The following is a 16,200-nucleotide window of genomic DNA, read 5'->3' on the forward strand; positions in this document are numbered from 1 at the left end:
GATATGGCAAGCTAGCGGCACTGGTAGGAGAATTTACGGGGAAAATTGCCGCCCTGGCGGGAGAATTGACGGGGCATGCTGACCGCCCTGACAGGAGAGTTGACAAAGCAAGCTCTTGGAGGCCATGATTGAAGAGTTGACGGCAAACTGGTGGCTCTTGTTGGGAAAGTTGATGGGGGGCAAAATGGCGGCCTTGGCGGGAGCGTTGACGGGGCAAGCAGGCAGCTTTGACGATAAATATGACGGGAGAAACTGACGGCCATGGTCTGAAAGGTGACGGGACAAGCGGATACCCCTGGAGGGAGTGTCGAGGGTGTAAACTCCCGGGGTAAACTCCCGTCCAGACGGGAGAGGTGAGGTGACGGATCGCCGCCGCCCTGACAGCGCAGCAGACGCGGGAAACCTGGTAGGCGACGCAAGGCAGAAAAAGCGGGAAAGACGCAAGGCAGAAAAAGCGGGAAAAATAAGGTACTACTTTGTGCAGAATTTTGGTCATTTTCCATATTATGAGCGAAACAGTCACAGATTCAATTTTTAATTTTCAAGCAATTAATAACAAGTACATGGCGTAAATTTCTGCTAAATTCTGCATGTATATAAAAATAGTGCAATTAATCAACTACATCAAATGACGTGCCAAATGTAAATAATATGCGAGTAAAATACATTTTGAGTTAAATTTGTATCAATAAAGCTTTAAACCAAAACATCTGGGTTATCTGATTTTAAAATAGATTTATTATTCAAATTTTAAAACATCACATTTGATTGCCACTTCCTCGACTATATTAATCCGCGAGACTGCAATGCCGGGCCCGGGAAACCTCTCATCTTGTCACTCGACGTCGTGTCTCCGAAGGGGGAGGATGTGCAGGTGAGTCTCTCGCTGTATACCCCTGTTTTCGCGCTTACAGCCCTAATATTAAGATATCAACTCTGCTAGCAATGCCCCCCAGGATATCATTCAGCAGTTTGCATATAATACTAATTTATTTGCAGTAAAAGTTACATAATGTGTTGGTGAGATGACATAAGATAGATATTTTTTTTAATTCATGCAATGCCATTAAGCAATTCATATGACATAATCTCGGGTTCATTGTAGGTAAGGGGACAGGAAGCCGTTTTTTTTAGGCTTACTAGGCCCTTACGGCCAGTTACTGACTTTCACAATCAACAGTTGCATATCTTACTAATTGTTTTTCGTATTTTAGCAAATTTTTATGTATTTTAACATTTATATGTATTTTACCATATGTGTATGTATTTTACCAATTTTGTATATATTTTACATTGATATTTTGTTGCGTTCGCACCCCCTTTCCTCCAATCCGGGCAGATAGACATACAGACACTTACAGACATACATGCACGGACATACAGACACTTAGACATACATGCACGGACATAGACACTTATACATACACGGACATACAGACACTTACAGACATACAGGCACAGACTGACAGACATAGACATACACAGATACAGACATAGACATACACAGATACAGACATAGACATACACAGATACAGACATAGACATACACAGATACAGACATAGACATACACAGATACAGACATAGACATACACAGATACAGACATACACATATACAGAAATACAGACAGATATACACAGACATATACGAACACAGCACACACGCACGCACACGCACGCACGCACGCACGCACGCACGCACGCACACACACACACACACACACACACACACACACACACACACACACACACACACACACACACACACACACACACACACATATACACATATACACATATACACATATACACATATACACATATACACATATACACATATACACATACACACATACACACACACACATATATACATACACGCGCACATATACACATACACACATACACACATATACACACACACATATATACATACACGCGCACACACACGTACACACGGAATGCATTAGGAAGTAATGTGGTGGAGGCTGACTCCATACACAGTTTCAAGTGTAGATATGATAGAGCCCAATAGGCTCAGGAACCTGTACACCTGTTGATTAACGGTTGAGAGGCGGGACCAAAGAGCCAGAGCTCAACCCCCGCAAGCACAACTAGGTGAGTACCCGGTGTTATAGGCGCCGGTGGCTGTGTGGATAGCACGCTGGGCACATGATCCTGTGGCCCGGGTTCGATTCCCGGCGCCGGCGAGAAACGATAGGCAGTTTCTTTCACCCTGATGCCCCTGTTACCTAGCAGTAAATAGGTACCTGAAAGTTAGTCAGCTGTCACGGGCTGCTTCCTGGGGGTGTGAAAAAATAGTGGTTAGTAACAGTTGATTGACTATTGAGAGGCGGGCCGAAAGAGCAGAGCTCAACCCCCGCAAGCACAACTAGGTGAATCAACTAGGTGAATACACACACATATATGCACTTTCTCTATTTCTAACTTTCTATGTTAGAAAGAACTTTTTCAACGTTAGAAAGAACTTTTTCAGTGTCAGAGTAGTTAACAGGTGAAATGCATTAGGCAGTGATGTGGTGGAGGCTGACTCCATACACAGTTTCAACTGTAGATATGATAGAGCCCAATAGGCTCTGGAATCTGTACATCTGTTAATTGACGGTTGAGAGGCGAGACCAAAGAGCCAGAGCTCAACCCACGCAAGCACAAATAGGTGAGTACAAATGGGTGAGTATACACACACACACACACACGCGCACACAGACATAGACATAGACAGTCTATGGAAGACAGAAGAACTAGGGGAGACATGATCACCACATACAAAATTCTCGGGAATTGACAGGGTGGACAAGGATGGATTATTTAACACGGGTGGCACACGCACAAGGGGTCACAGGTGGAAGCTGAGTACCCAAATGAGTCAGAGACATTAGAAAGAACTTTTTCAGTGTCAGAATAGTTAGTAAATGGAATGCATTAGGAAGTGATGTGGTGGAGGCTGACTCCATACACAGTTTCAAATGTAGATATGATAGAGCCCAGTAGGCTCAGGAATCTGTACACCAGTTGATTGACCAAAGAGCCAGAGCTCATCCCCCTCAAGCACAAGATGAGTACACCACACCTGCGCACCGACACTTGCGCACACACTTGTGGATAAGGGAGTACTTAAGCAACAGGAAACAGCGAGTAACGGTGAGGGGGAAGACATCAGAGTGGCGAGATGTCACCAGCGGAGTCCCACAGGGCTCAGTACTTGGACCCATCCTGTTTCTAATATATGTGAACGATCTTCCAGAGGGTATAGACTCATTCCTCTCGATGTTTGCTGATGATGCAAAAATTATGAGAAGAATCAAGACGGATGAAGATAGACAGAGACTACAGGATGACCTGGATAAACTGGAGGAATGGTCTAGAAAATGGCTGCTGAAGTTCAACTCTGGAAAGTGTAAGGTGATGAAATTAGGCGAAGGGAGCAGGAGGCTGAACACAAGGTATCATCTGGGAGGGGAAATCCTGCAAGAATCAAATAGAGAGAAGGATCTGGGGGTTGATATCACACCGAACCTGTCCCCAGAGGCCCACATCAAAAGAATATCATCAGCGGCATATGCTAGACTGGCCAACATAAGAACTGCCTTCAGAAACTTGTGTAAGGAATCTTTCAGAACCCTGTATACCACTTATGTAAGACCAATCCTGGAGTATGCAGCTCCAGCCTGGAGTCCATACCTAGTTAAACACAGGACAAAGTTAGAGAAGATTCAGCGGTATGCCACCAGGCTCGTCCCGGAACTGAGAGGATTGAGCTACGAGGAAAGGCTAAAGGAGCTGAACCTCACATCCCTGGAAAACAGAAGAGTAAGGGGAGACATGATAACCACCTACAAAATTCTCAGGGGAATTGACAGGGTGGACAAAGACAAACTCTTCAGCACGGGTGGGACACGAACAAGGGGACACAGGTGGAAACTTAGTACCCAGATGAGCCACAGAGACTCAAAAGAAAGAATTTTCTTTCGAAAGAAAGAAATTTTTTCAGTTAGAAAGAATTTTTTCAGTGTCAGAGTAGTTAATAAATGGAATGCACTAGGAAGTGATGTGGTGGAGGCTGACTCCATACACGGTTTCAAATGTAGATATGATAGAGCCCAGTAGGCTCAGGAATCTGTACACCAGTTGAGAGGCGGGACCAAAGAGCCAAAGCTCAACCCCCGCAAGCACAATTAGGTGAGTACAATTAGGTGAGTACACAGACCCACGTGCACACACATGCGCACACAGGCTAACATAGTTCCATAGTGGAAACAGGCTAACATAGTTCCAATCTACAAAAGTGGCAGCAGGGAAGACCCCCTCAATTATAGACCTGTATCATTGACAAGTGTAATAGTGAAAGTATTGGAAAAACTAATCAAAACTAAATGGGTAGAACACGTAGAGAGAAATGATATAATATCAGACAGACAGTATGGTTTTCGATCTGGAAGATCCTGTGTATCGAATTTGCTCAGTTTCTATGATCGAGCCACAGAGATATTACAGGAAAGAGATGGTTGGGTTGACTGCATCTATCTGGACCTAAAAAAGGCTTTCGACAGAGTTCCACATAAGAGGTTGTTCTGGAAACTGGAAAATATTGGAGGAGTGACAGGTAAGCTTCTATCATGGGTGAAAAATTTTCTGACTGATAGAAAAATGAGGGCAGTAATCTGAGGCAATGTATCGGAATGGAGAAATGTCACAAGTGGAGTACCACAGGGTTCAGTTCTTGCACCAGTGATGTTTATTGTGTACATAAATGATCAACCAGTTGGTATACAGAATTATATGAACATGTTTGCTGATGATGCTAAGATAATAGGAAGGATAAGAAATTTAGATGATTGTCATGCCCTTCAAGAAGACCTGGACAAAATAAGTAGATGGAGCACCACTTGGCAAATGGAATTTAATGTTAATAAATGTCATGTTATGGAATGTGGAATAGGAGAACATAGACCCCACACAACCTATATATTATGTGAGAAATCTTTAAAGAATTCTGATAAAGAAAGAGATCTAGGGGTGGTTCTAGATAGAAAACTATCACCTGAGGACCACATAAAGAATATTGTGCAAGGAGCCTATGCTATGCTTTCTAACTTCAGAATTGCATTTAAATACATGGATGGCGATATACTAAAGAAATTGTACTGTATTGTAGTTAGATAAAAAATTGTAATCAGTATAAAATGTATTTTTAAGTTATTATTTTTGATGGTATGGAACGGATTAATTCAATTCCCTTTATTTCTTATGGGAAAAATAGTTTCGACTTACGTTATTTCGACTTACGATTCGTCTCTGGGAACGGATTACCATTGTAAATCGATGCTCCACACCTGTACTTATTTTGCCCAGGTCTTCTTGAACGGCATGACAATCATCTAAGTTTCTTATCTTTCCTATTTCCTAGTGTGTGTGTGCGTTTGTAATTACCTCCTAATTACCTATGTGTAGTTACAGGATGAGAGTTATGCTCTTGGTGTCCCGTATTCCCAGTACTCTTTGTCATATAATACTTTGAAACTACTGACAGTTTTGGCCTCCACCACCACCTCACTTAGCTTATCCAACCGTCTACCACTGTTTACAAAATAACATTTTCTAATGCTTTCTCGGCACCTTTGTTTCCTTAGCTTTACTCTGTGTCCTCTTGTTCGTGATGTTGCTGATTTTAGGAATTCTTCCTTGCCAATTTGGTCAATTCCTGTAAGAATTTTGTATATGGTGATCATATCACTTTTTTTTCTATCTTCTAGTTTTGGCATGTTTAATGTCTGTAGTCCCTCCTCATAACTAATGTTTTACAGTTTCAAAAGCCATTACGTAGAATGCCACTGCACCTTTTCCAGTTTTTTTAAGTGCTTCTTGAGATTTGGGCACCATACAACTGCTGCATATTCCGGTTTTGGTCTCATAAAAGTCCTGAACAGTTTCTTTAGTATTTCACCATCCATATAACTAAAAGCAAGTCTGATGGAAAGCAACACATACTCTCCTCTCACAATGTTTTTTGTGTTCCTCTGGCGACAGATTACTATCCAAAACCACCCCTAGGTCACGTTTATTATAGTTCTGTAATTTCATTCCACATAATTTGTAAGTTGTGTGTTAATTTAATTTTTTGTTGCAGACAGTTAAAACAAGTTGAGTGAGAGGGTGGTCAAGGCGCAAACCGTCAAAGAGTTTCAAAACGTTATATGACAGAGTACTGGGAAGATGGAACACCACAAGGACAGGTCCCATGCTGTAAGTACACATAGGTAATTTATACACAGACACATGTCCTGCCATGAGAATCAAACCCAGGTAATTTAGGTTTTAAACTCACTCGATGGCCCATGATGAAAATTGTTAAACAATGATTGTTAAACAATGATTAAACATTCTCAAGAACAGTATTTAAGGAATGATATTCCAAGGAATGATATGATGCAAATGATATTCCATCTTCCAGTACTGACATTAAGGACTATCTTACAGGTAACTATCCACAGTCTCTGTACCTAAAGCCTATTAACTCCACTGACGTCAATGAGATAATCCTTTCCCTTAAAACCAAGTCTGGTGCCCTTGAGGAGATACCAACTTTAATTTACAAAAAAGCCTCCAGATCTTTAGCCCCTGCTATTGCTTTGCTCTTCAACAAGTCACTTGAACTCCAAACCTTTCCAGATATTCTAAAAAAAGCGAGAGTAACGCCTGTCCACAAATGTGGTGACCCCACAGATGTTAACAACTACAGACCTATATCAATCCTGCCAAACTTGTCAAAAAATTTTGAAAAACTTATATACAAGCAGCTTTACTCATATCTAGCCAAACTCAATATACTTAGCCCTTGCCAATATGGCTTCAGACCCAAAAAAAGCACTAACGATGCACTTATTAGTATGCTTAACTCGATTCATACAGCTCTTGATAAAAAGGAGTTCCCTGTTGGGTTATTTGTGGACCTGCGTAAAGCTTTTGATACTGTCAACCACCATAACCTTCTTCTTAAATTACATCATTATGGAGTCAGAGGACACTCCCTACAATACCTCGAGTCCTACCTTACTGACAGGCTCCAATATGTTTCTGTGAATAATACAATTTCTCCCACCCTACCCATCAACATTGGTGTTCCTCAGGGCAGCATACTTGGCCCTCTCCTCTTTCTCATCTACATTAATGACCTTCCAAATGCCTCCCAACACCTCAAACCAATTCTATTTGCTGACGACACAACCTTCATTTACTCCAGTCCTGACCCTCTTGCTCTAAATGCCACAGTAAATACTGAGCTAAATAAAGTCCATCTTTGGCTAACTGCCAACAAACTCACCCTTAACATTGACAAAACCTTCTATATTCTGTTTGGCAATAAATCCTCTAGTCTTATAAATCTCAAAATAAACAATACCCAAATTTGTAACAAATTAGATGGCAAATTCCTTGGCATTCTCATTGACCACAAGCTGAATTTCCAGGGACACATTCTAAATATATCTAAAAAAGTTTCAAAAACTGTGGGCATTCTTTCTAAGATCAGATATTATGTACCACGCCCTGCCCTGGTGACTCTCTATTACTCCCTTATCTATCCTTATCTCAACTATGGTATTTGTGCTTGGGGTTCTACTACCCAAAATCACTTACGTCCTCTAATTACCCAACACAAAGCCGCTATTAGAACAATATCCAACTCTGGCCCCAGACATCACTCGGTACCCCTACTCAAATCTCTTAATATGTTAGATATTAAGTCTCTGCACATTCTCTCATGTGTATTATACATATATAAAACGCTAAACTATAATGCCAATCCTGATCTTAAAAGCTTCATAGTAGGTTGTAACAGAACCCATGAGCACCACACCAGAAATAAATACAGTTTTGATATTCCTAGAGTACGTCTTAATCAAACTAGAAATGCTCTGCAAATCAAGGGGCCCAGAATGTGGAATGACCTTCCCAACCATGTTAAAGACTGTACCTCTCTCAACCAGTTTAAGATAAAAACTAAACACTACCTAATAAATTCCCTGTAATCTACCTCACTCCTCTATTGTCAACCCATGTCTGTTATTTTCTTTTTTTTTTTTTTTTTTTTTTTTAATCAACACTGTTTGTCAACCTATTGTATTTGTGCTGCTTTTTCAGTCATGTTTCCCCCTTTTTTTTATCTTTATTTGTATTTGTTCTCAACATCTTTTATTCTTTATGCTCAATTAGTATTAAGTTCTAGATATTAATGTTTTCTTGCCCGAAACGCATTGCGTAATAGTGGCTTTAGGCATTGTATGTACTAGATCTATCTATATATCAATCCATTAATGTAACATCACTTGTATGTATATACCTTACCTGAATAAACATCTGAATCTGAATCTGAATAATTCAATATATGCCTATTTGCTACTAAATGTATTTAGGTACTAAGTGAAAGTACAGTGCCAAAATGATTGTCATGCCATGGGAATGAAACCCAGGCTATTTCAACTGTGAACTGACTCTACAGGCCCTGTTGTAAGTTGTTCAAAATTTAGGGTATACTCCATTTTTTTTAAGAGTAATTCCATATTTACCTATTTGCTGCATGGTGTATGAAGTCACTGAGTGAAATTGAACATGCCCAACTAAATGTCTGTCTTGCTATGGGAATCAAACCCAAACACTTTCAGATTGAGGCTGACTTGACAGCTGAGGATGAACAGTTTTATACAGTGAGAGTGTATTCTCAGGTTCTGAGAAGTAATTTCATACATACCTGTTAGCATTTATGTATATTTAGGCACTTTAGAGAAAGTAATTGTGCCCAAATAAGTGTGTCATGCCATGGAAACCAACCCTAGGCCATTTCAGTTTCAAACTGATTCAATGGCCCATGATAAAAAAAATTTAAACAACAATGACATTCTCAAGTTGTTGTGGAGTAATTTGATATTTACTCATTAATTTCTATTTAATAATTTTAATTTTATACCATTTAACTTCAATTTAGTTTCATTGGGATTTCTAGGCTATCCATGTATAGCACATATAATTTTCTTTTCTGTTTATTTTTAATTGATGCAATAATTTTTATTTTCACCTTTCACTCCTTGCATGTGATACAGTACCAGCATTTCATTTTTGAGTGAGCATGATTCAAACTCATAACCTTGCTATCATCAGGAATTCCAAAGTAATTTTTGGTGCATTCTTTAGGGTTCGACCTAACATTGAAGTAAAGTTTCACCAGATGATTAACCCTGGACTAGCTCATAATCACAGACCTCATCATGGTGAGCTAGTGAACATGGATATACCATGTTCATTTCATTAAACTCATTGTTTTAATGATATTTTGTGGCCAAATTGCGACTATTAGCTAATTTTGTTAATAATTCTTTATACATATAAAAAATTCTTGTACTGTACCCTATATATACTGTACTCTTATGTTAATGTTTTACACACATAGTTAAATATGAAATACACAGAACTCACATTAACAGGATATATATCAATGAGAAAAACGACTAGGGCTATGAGGTGGATGCAAATCTAATGACCCCAGCATTGCCAGGGTCATTATGACCCCGGTATTTTGGGTCATACCTAAGAACTTGTACTGGTTTCAGTTGGGGCCTCAAGACTTAATGTGTGAACCAGAAATAAATATCTCTTTGATATCCCCAGGGTCAAACTTAATCTGTGTAAACACTCTATGCAAATTAAGGGACCCAGTCTATGGAACTCACTCCCTAGTGAATTGAAAAACTGTAAAACTTTTGCCTTATTTAAAAGCAAAACCAAAAAGTACCTAATTTCATCTTCTTAGTTTCCTACACTGAGCTTTAAATTTGCTCTGTACCTAGTGTTACCCAATCTCCTAATTTTTATGTAGTATCAAACAACCTTATCATTGTGTTCATTGCTGTCTTCTTTTATGTGCTAGCCATATGCTGTATTGTGACTACCAATTTTTGTCAACTACCATTCAAGCTGTCATTGCAATCAATCTTAGCTACCTATGTGCTTTAATATACTGTACCTACAATTTTCTCTCATCTTTTTTTTTCATTCCATGTAACTGTTATCATTTTTTTGTCTATAAATTTTGCAAGTATTTACCTCCTTAAAATTTTCTTAGATTAAGGACCTTCCCGAAACGCTGCGTGTACTAGTGGCTTTACAAGACTGTAATTACCATATTATGTATCCTCACATTCCCAATGTACATTCTTGTATATGCATAAATAAATAAAATAAATAAATAAACGTGATTTCAGTAGAAATCCGGTTGTAGGACTTTCACAAGTCAGCAGTGGTCTAGTGGTAGAGTACGCGACTGGCAATGCTGAGGGTCGTAGGTTCTCGTCCACCTCATGGTCCTGGTGGAGTTTCGCATTGATATATGTTACGTTGATGTGATTGTGTGTTTCTGAAGTTAGGGAGTAAGGTGTAAGACCACTTTGCACTTCCACCCAAGTGCTTGTGGGTCATATGTAAAAACTTGGACTGGCTTTATTCAGTAGGGGCCTTCAAACCCAGGCATTGCTGCTTGTGAACTAAATTACTGTGCTACAGGATTCAATGTGCCAACTAGGTTTGGTAAAATTAGCTTTTGAATCTCTTGACACCTTACCTACTGGTTTTAAAGTACTGACTGGCTGGTTGGGTTAAAGCTTTTTAGCTTAATTAGTCTCTACTTGGAGCTAATAATTTTAATCGGCTTGAATTTTTTTTTCTTTTAATGCAGTGCCATTTGATGCTTCACTATTTTCAGTGAGATATGGTTTTCCCATTGTCTCCTGGTTTTAAATTATAAAGACTTGGACACAAGCATCTTCTCTCTAAGAAAAATATAAGAAAATTCACTTTTGTCAACAGAGTGGTAGACGATTGGAACAAATTAAGTGAGAGAGGGGTTGGAGGCCAAAACCGTCAGCAATTTCAAAGAGTTATATGACAAAGAATGCTGGGAAGATGGGACACGACGAGCGTAGCTCTCATACTGTAACTACACTTAGGTAATTACTATTGGGACATCATTTTAGAGACCTAAATTTGTTTGCTCCCTCATATAACATGCATCCTATATTGTGAAAAGTTATCATAATAGTTTAAGCTTTATGCTTATAACCTTGTCGTTGTCAAGAAACCTTTCTACATGGAGGCACATTCTTATTTTTATTTAATTATTTTTAGTTTACACCATTTTACATGCATGTGATTTTTTTGGGATTCTCTTGGTTATCCATATGTGGCACTTATAATTTTATTTATTGTTTATTTAACCATTAATTTATTTTAAGTTTTGGATTATTTTTTATTTTCACCTCCTGTCACTCCTTGTGGGTGGCCGTCAGCATATCACCTCTGGGTGAGCATGATTCACGGTGATAACCTAGCATTCATCGGGAATCCCAAAGTAACCTTTGGTGCGTGGTTTAGGGGTTCCACGTAACGTCAAAGCAAAGATTTTGACGGACGATTAAACCTGCACCGGCCCGATAGTCGCAGACCTCAACGTGGTGGGCCGGTGAACATGGAATATCACACTGTTGTAATGGTATTCCATGGCCAACATGAGACTATTAGTTAGCTAATTTTGTTGAACATGCAATATCACATTACTGTATGTATTGTAATGGTATTCCATGGCCAACTTACGACAACTATTAGTTAGCTAATTTTGTCAATTTTGTTTATATATAAAAATTCTTGTATTGTACCTCTGTACTTACAATTTATTACATTATCGTTAAACTTGTACAACAGTAAAAAATCTCAGCATTTCATATATATTACTTATGCACATATACTGAACATTGTCAAAGTTTGTATAAGTTTAAGAATCTTTTTGACCCTTGTAAATATTATGTTTGTTTAATATTTGCAGTAGAATTGTTTTGTAATGAAGGTATTATTTTGTTACATTCATTATTGAAATGTCAATGTTACATGACCTCCTTTAATTGCTTGTGTGTACTTAAGCACACTGCTTAGTTGTAAATTTTTAAACATTGAGGAAATTTTGTTTTTTTACTAAAAAATTTCATCTTACAGCTAGGCATCCAGTGAAAGTCAACATGCCTGATTAAGTGCCTATCCTGCCTTGGGAATCTAACCCATGCTCTTTCGGTTTTGGACCGACTTGATGGCCGGGAACTATTCGGGTGTTCTCAGGTTCTAAGGAGTAATTTCATACTGACCTATTTGCTGCTAGGTATACATAGGCACTGAATGAAAGTAAACGTGCCCGATTAAGTGTCTGTCCAGCCGTGGGAATCAAACCCAGGCCATTTTGGTTGTCAACTGACTTGATGGCCCACGATGAAAATTGTTAAACAATGAGTGTTCTCAAAATTTTACGGAATAATTTCGTATCAATCTGTTTGCTGCTAAGTATACATAGGCACCGAGTGAAAGGTAGCATGCCCGAATAAGTCTGTCCTGCCATGGGAGTCAAACCCAGGCTATTTTGGTTGAGAACTTGACACGAATGCCCACATCCTCAATTGTTGATACTTGAGGATATTCTCGGGTTTTATTGAGTACTGTAATTTCATATTTACCTATGTGCTTCTGGGTGTATGAAGGCACCGAGGAAAAGTTGAGGTGCCTGAATTAATGTCTTATGCTGCCGTGGGAATCAAACTCATGCCATTTTGGATGTGAACTATCTAATGGCCCTTGATGTATTGAGGATATTCACAGTTTTTGTTAGGAATATTGGTACAGTACTTCCATGTATACGTGTTTACTGCTAGGTATTCACAGGAAACAAGTGTCCGTCCTGCCATGGGAAATCAAACCCAGGCATTGCTGCCTGTCAACCAAATTACTGTCTGTTCTTCAGGAATCAATGTACCAACTAGGTTTGGTTAAACATTGCTTTTAAATCTGTTGACATTTTACAGTTTTAAAGTTCTGACTGTGGCTGATTGGGTTTAAGCTTTCTACAAACCCAGGCATTTTTGTAATGCCTGAATTAATGTCTTATGCTGCCGTGGGAATCAAACCCATGCCATTTTGGATGTGAACTGATTTAATGGCCCTTGATGTATCGAGGGTATTCTCAGTTTTTTAGGAGTACAGTTCTTCCATGTATACCCGCTTACTGCTAGGTATTCACAGGAAACAAGTATCCTTCCTGCCATGGGAAATCAAACCCAGGCATTGCTGCTTGTGAACCAAATTACTGTGCTACAGGACACAATGTCACAACTAGGTTTGATAAAACTTAGCTTTTGAATCTCTTTGCCACTTAACCTACTGGTTTTAATGTTCTGACTGTGGCTGGTTAGGTTTAAGCATTTTAGCTTCATTAGTCTCTTCTTGGAGCTAATGGTTTTAATCGGCCTGCATTTATTTTTTCTCTTTTTAAAGCAGTGCCATTTGATGCTTCACTATTTTCAGTGAGATATGGTTTTCCCATTGTCTCCTGGTTTTAACTTGTAAGGGCTTGGACACAAGCACCTTCACACTACTGGGACATCATTTTAGAGACCTAAATTTGTTTGCTCCCTCATATGACATGCATCCTATATTGTGAAAAGTTATCACAATACTTTAAGCTTCATGCTTATAACCTTGTCGTTGACAAGAAGCCTTTCTACATGGAGGCACATTCTTATTTTTATTTAATTATTTTTAGTTTACACCATTTTACATGCATGTGATTTCCTTGGATTCTCTTGGTTATCCATGTGTGGCACTTATTATTTTATTTATTGTTTATTTAACCATTAATTTATTTTAAGTTTTGCATTATTTTTTATTTTTACCTCCTGTCACTCCTTGTGGGTGGCCGTCAGCATATCACCTCCGGGTGAGCATGATTCACGGTGATAACCTAGCTATCATCGGGAATCCCAAAGTAACCTTCGGTGCGTGGTTTAGGGTTCCACATAACGTCAAAGCAGAGTTTTTGACGGACGATTAACCCTGGACTGGCCCGATAGTCGCAGACCTCAACGTGGTGGGCCAACTATTAGTTAGCTAATTTTGTCAATTTTGTTTATACATAAAAATTCTTGTACTGTACCTCTGTACTTACAATTTATTACATTACTGTATTGTTAAACTTGTACAACAATAAAAAATCTCAACATTTCATATATATTACTTTTGCACATATACTGAACATTGTCAAAGTTTGTATAAGTTTAAGAATCTTTTTGACCCTTGTAAATATTATGTTTGTTTTATATTTGCAGTAGAATTGTTTTGTAATGAAGGTATTATTTTGTTACATTCATTACTGAAATGTCAATGTTACATGACCTCCTTTAATTGCTTGTGTGTACTTAAGCACACTGTTTAGTTGTAAATTTTTAAACATTGAGGACATTTTGTTTTTTTACTAAAAAAATTCATCTTACAGCTAGGCATCCAGTGAAAGAGGTCCTGCTCTGCTCCAGGCTTCGTCTCAACGTCTGCGACACTGCTGAATCCAGGACTACTAAATAAATATGAAACTCACTAAACACTGTGAATCTAATAAACCCAACAACGTAACATAATCGTACGTTACATTGGTGCTATTGATTACTCCGAAGTAATCAATATAATAACTATATGACCCATATGAAAAACATATCAACGTATAAGTACCTGATAAAATGAATATAAGAAAAACAGTTCTTTAAACCATAACTGAGACCTGCTTGTGTCCGGAGAGACACACACACAACAAATTAAAATTGTGGTAACTGAGTGCCATACAGCCCGCAAAGAACTGCGTCCATTACAGTCTAAAATTAACTGAGTCGATTACATTGAATTCCATCCCATGTTGTCCTCCGTATGCAGGCCGACAAATAAATTGATTTACCTATTGCGATTAAAGTTTTAATTAAGATGCGTTAAGCGTAAGATAAGTATAAGATCGGATTAAAGAATAACCTCTTAATGTGTAAACCACAGCTTATAATCTTAATGCTGGAGATAAAAAACTTAATCTTGTCCGAAGGAAGTTAAATCATGACTTTGACATGCATGTGTCCGGACGGCACTGACTCCATAAATATAAGGATAATAATAAATATAAGAAATATAAGGTCCAATACAGCGGTTTCCATCGTAAGTTGTTCTTCGAATGCGTGGTACGTTTATCAGCCTCGTGAATTTGCTGATTGCAGATCAGCTGTAACGGCAGCAGTCGGAGCGTCGGCACCTGTTGAATAAAAAAAAACAATTTTTTGGGGGGGACGTCAAAGAGATATTTATTTCTGGTGTGGTGAAAATGGGTCCTTGCGTCTGTCCAGGGAGATTTTCAGAGCAGCAAATTACAAAATTGGTTACTGAGTCCATCTGAAGTCGTCGTTGGTGGGACTTCCTGAATGTCCTGACTTCCAGGATGAGCGTGTGTCTTGCTTTCCGACCGCCCCTCACGGTCACCTGTCCCTCGATAGAACTCTTGGTGACTCTGATACTTTTGATATCGTTCGCCTTATACGTTTTTGTTCTCGTATTGGCATCCTTGGTGATATTTAGCGCCCTCTGATTATTTTGCGTATTTGATGGTGCTAGATAGCCTTCCCGGTTTGGTGTCTTCTTTTGATAATTACTTACTTACTTCCTGCTACACCAGCGATCAAACTGATACAGCCAGCGGCCAGGGACAATCCACAGCCAGGGCAAACCAGCAGCCAGTGAGGCTGCATAAAAAATTTTCGGGCTTAACCGGCAGACAATAAGTCTGGCAATCCAGCAGCGAGGCGCCCGCATAATAATTCCGGGCTTACCCGGCAGACAAAAGGTCTGTCACTCCAGCAGCGAGGGGGGCTGCATTAAATTCCGGGCTTAACCGGCAGACATTTGGTCTGGCAATCCAATAGCGAGGGCGGCTGCATAGTAACTCCGGGCTTAACCGGCAGACAAAAGGTCTGGCAATCCAGCTGCGAGGGCGGCTGCATAATAATTCCGGGCTTAACCGGCAGACATAGGTCTGGCAATCCAGCTGCGAGGGGGGCTGCATAATAATTCCGGGCTTAACCGGCAGACATTAGGTCTGGCACTCCAATAGCGAGGGCGGCTGCATAATAATTCCGGGCTTAACCGGCAGACATAGGTCTGGCAATCCAGCTGCGAGGGCGGCTGCATAATAATTCTGGGCTTAACCGGCAGACATAGGTCTGGCAAACCAGCAGCGAGGAGAGCTGCATAAGAATTCCGTCTTAACCAGCAGACAATATGTCTGTCAATCCAGC

At 39.4% G+C, this 16,200-nt stretch overlaps 1 long non-coding RNA gene across 1 annotated transcript; it reads left to right on the plus strand.

Annotated features, from left to right (window-relative positions):
• The first annotated feature begins 805 nt into the window (after positions 1-805).
• On the plus strand, positions 806-11,477 carry LOC138371594 (uncharacterized). Its single transcript, XR_011230538.1, has 3 exons — positions 806-874; positions 6,147-6,262; positions 10,874-11,477. It is a non-coding gene; the product is annotated as an uncharacterized lncRNA (long non-coding RNA).
• Positions 11,478-16,200: the final 4,723 nt, after the last annotated feature.

The sequence above is a fragment of the Procambarus clarkii genome, chromosome 36 (genome assembly GCF_040958095.1).
Source record: "Procambarus clarkii isolate CNS0578487 chromosome 36, FALCON_Pclarkii_2.0, whole genome shotgun sequence".
Lineage (NCBI taxonomy): Eukaryota > Metazoa > Arthropoda > Malacostraca > Decapoda > Cambaridae > Procambarus > Procambarus clarkii.